The sequence below is a fragment of the Chrysochloris asiatica genome, unplaced genomic scaffold (assembly GCF_000296735.1).
Source record: "Chrysochloris asiatica unplaced genomic scaffold, ChrAsi1.0 scaffold00180, whole genome shotgun sequence".
NCBI lineage: Eukaryota > Metazoa > Chordata > Mammalia > Afrosoricida > Chrysochloridae > Chrysochloris > Chrysochloris asiatica.
The window spans coordinates 3,927,733-3,930,882 of NW_006408698.1; the positions used below are offsets into that span (position 1 = coordinate 3,927,733).

At 39.7% G+C, this 3,150-nt stretch overlaps 1 pseudogene; it reads left to right on the plus strand.

Annotated features, from left to right (window-relative positions):
• Positions 1-2,242: 2,242 nt before the first annotated feature.
• Positions 2,243-2,893, plus strand: LOC102835012 (annotated as a pseudogene).
• The last annotated feature ends 257 nt before the right edge of the window (positions 2,894-3,150 follow it).

The window sequence follows — 3,150 nt, forward strand, 5'->3', positions numbered from 1 at the left end:
AAACAGCTGTAAACATCCATTGAAAATTGGAACATGGAATGTACGAAGTATGAATCTGGGAAAATTGGAAGTTGTCAAAAATGAAATGGAATGCATCAACATCGATATTTTAGGCATTGGTGAGCTGAAATGGACTGGTATTGGCCATTTTGAATCTGACAACCACATGGTTTACTATGCAGGGAATAACCAATTGAAAAGGAATGGTGTTGTATTCATTGTCAAAAAGAACATATCCAGATCAGTCATGAGGTACAACACTGTAAGTGATAGGATAATATCCATGCACCTACAGGGAAGCTCACTTAATTTCTATTATAGCAGCACTAGATAACTAAGACAAATAGTGTAGTGTATCAGGTCTCTTGTACCTGTATCTTTCTAAGTCATTTAATTCTCAATTTAAATTAAATCTTGCTTCAAACTCTAAAATCATTTCTGTTCCTAGGCAAGAGGAGCATACAAAATCCTAAACCAGACATTAGTTTAGCTGCTGAAAATCAAACTGCCTTGCTGGCATACCAAAACTTACCTTGTTCCTTGTGTACCCAATTCTAACATATGGTCTACATTCTAAAACTAGATCTTGATCTTCTCCCTCAGTACCTAAGTCTTTGGTTTGGTTTCTACACCATTCCTCCAAGTCTAGGATGATGTCTGATCACTGAGACCTTGGAGAACATCAGATCCACACTATCCCACAGTTCCTATTGCTGAGTTATTGATACTTACTGAAAGTCTGTATGATACCAATAGGCAGCCTTTCATGCTATATTGTCTATCAGAACTTAGTGACAGACCTCCTTGGATCTCAGTTTATAGTCTCAGTCCCTATATTCTTATCCTGCTCCTTTAGTAATCTATCAAAATTTGGGCTCCAGTCATTCTTGGTCTAATGCAATCTAAACTCCACTTATGATATGAGAAAATAGTTGGATAGAAGGAACAACTCCAAATAAGTAATCAGTCAAAATATAAGTACCCATCATATATTGAATTGCTTCAGAAATTAACTGGGATACGTGTGACATAATGTATTACTTTTATTCTCTATTTTGAAGGCTTGTGGTCATTAAAAACTTTTATTTTTCCTGTAAGCAATCTATGTACTTCTTAACTACCTCCTTTCTTCTTCTTTCTTCTAGCAATGGGTTACAGGACCAAAACTGTGTTTATCTGTTTATTGTGGTTGCTGTTGCTAAGTGACAACAAGTCAGTTCCAACTCACAGCCACTCTGTATACAGTTTCTGAGGAGTGGCTGGTGGGTTTGAACCATTGACCTTTAAGTTAGCAGCTGAGTGCTTATCCTGCAGTGCCACACCAAGAGTCTGCTTAGTAGGATTCACTATTTCAAAAATTGCTTCAAGCGGAAATCTTCATGAAATGTCACTGATTTTATAAAGGACTTCATATTAATGTTGAAGTTCTTTTAAGTTTTAGATTTTATTATAGCTCTCAGATCCATCAGATAAAGGAATATCTACTTAATAGGAAATCCACTTTAAGGTCATAAATATGTTATGTCAAAAACAAAGAGAAAAGAGGGAAAATTTTGACACTCCGTTAATATGTTGTTTTTGTAATTTATACTTTCCTAGAAGGTAAAGTCAAGAGCATTTAGAATTTTTATTGAGAATGATAAACTCTAACAATAATTTTCAAATATGAATTATAGCTGGAAGAGTTGAGTAACAGTCAGGAAATCTGATTATCTAATTAGCCAATTGAATAGTTTTAAACCTTTATGCAGGCAGTCCTGCAGTTCCTGGAGGGCGATGCTGTTGACCCTTTCTTTCTAAATGAGCACAGAAGGTGGCATCAAGGGCCATTACGTTAACTGATCACTAATCAGCTGCCATTCCTGCTTCCTTTCAGAGAGACCCTATTGGAAACCCGCCCTTTTCAGCACTCCTTGAAACTGCTGCACCCTGGGCAGGCTCAGGGGCCTGGAGCCACCATCTTGGATGAGGCATAGCAGTGAGATCAAGCAGGGGAAGGATCAGAGATGCCACAGATTGATGCATGCCAGAATCTCGGAGATAAAGGTGTGTACATTCTTTTTTTTTTTTTAATCTGTTCACTGGCCTCTTGCTATCTGCATACCTTCATTCTGGTGACTAGAGGGGGTGACTGAGTGAACATCCTCCCACCCCCAGAGGGTTCTACTATGCATGTGCATAGATTTTCTCAAAATTTAAAGGTACAGCGCGGCCCGGAGATGCTTCTGGAAGAACCATCGCGATGGCAGCCCAAGGAGAATCCCAAGTGCAGTTCAAACTCGTATTGGTGGGTGATGGCGGTACTGGAAAAACGACATTTGTGAAATGTCATCTGACTGGTGAATTTGAGAAGAAGTATGTAGCCACCTTGGGAGTTGAGGTCCATCCCCTTGTGTTCCACACTAACAGAGAACCGATTAAATTCAATGTGTGGGACACGGCTGGTCAGGAGAAATTTGGGGGACTTAGAGATGGCTATTATATCCAAGCCCAGTGTGCCATTATAATGTTTGATGTAACCTCAAGAGTTACTTATAAGAATGTGCCTAACTGGCATAGGGATCTGGTTCGAGTATGTGAAAACATCCCCACTGTCTTGTGTGGTAACAAAGTGGACATTAAGGACAGGAAAGTTAAAGCAAAATCCATCGTCTTTCACCGAAAGAAGAATCTTCAGTACTATGACATTTCTGCAAAAAGTAACTACAACTTTGAAAAGCCCTTCCTTTGGCTTGCTAGAAAACTAATTGGCGATCCTAATTTGGAGTTTGTTGCAATGCCTGCTCTTGCCCCACCAGAAGTTCTCATGGACCCAGCTTTGGCAGCACAATATGAACATGATTTAGAGGTTGCACAGACAACTGCTCTCCCAGTCGAGGATGATGATCTGTAAGAGAACGAAGCTGGAGCCCAGCGTCAGAAGTCTAGTTTTATAGGCAACTGTCCTGTGATGTCAGTGGTGCCACGTGTTTGCCACTTTATTATATAGCTAAGCAGAATATGTGCTAATTTTTGGGATGCTGAAGGAGATGAATGGGCTTCGGAGTGAATGTGGCAATTAAGAATACCTTCATTTTTGGGACCTGCATATCTAGCTGTTGGAACGCAGTTGTTTCCTTTTGAGTTTCAAATATACGACTGCTACAGTCG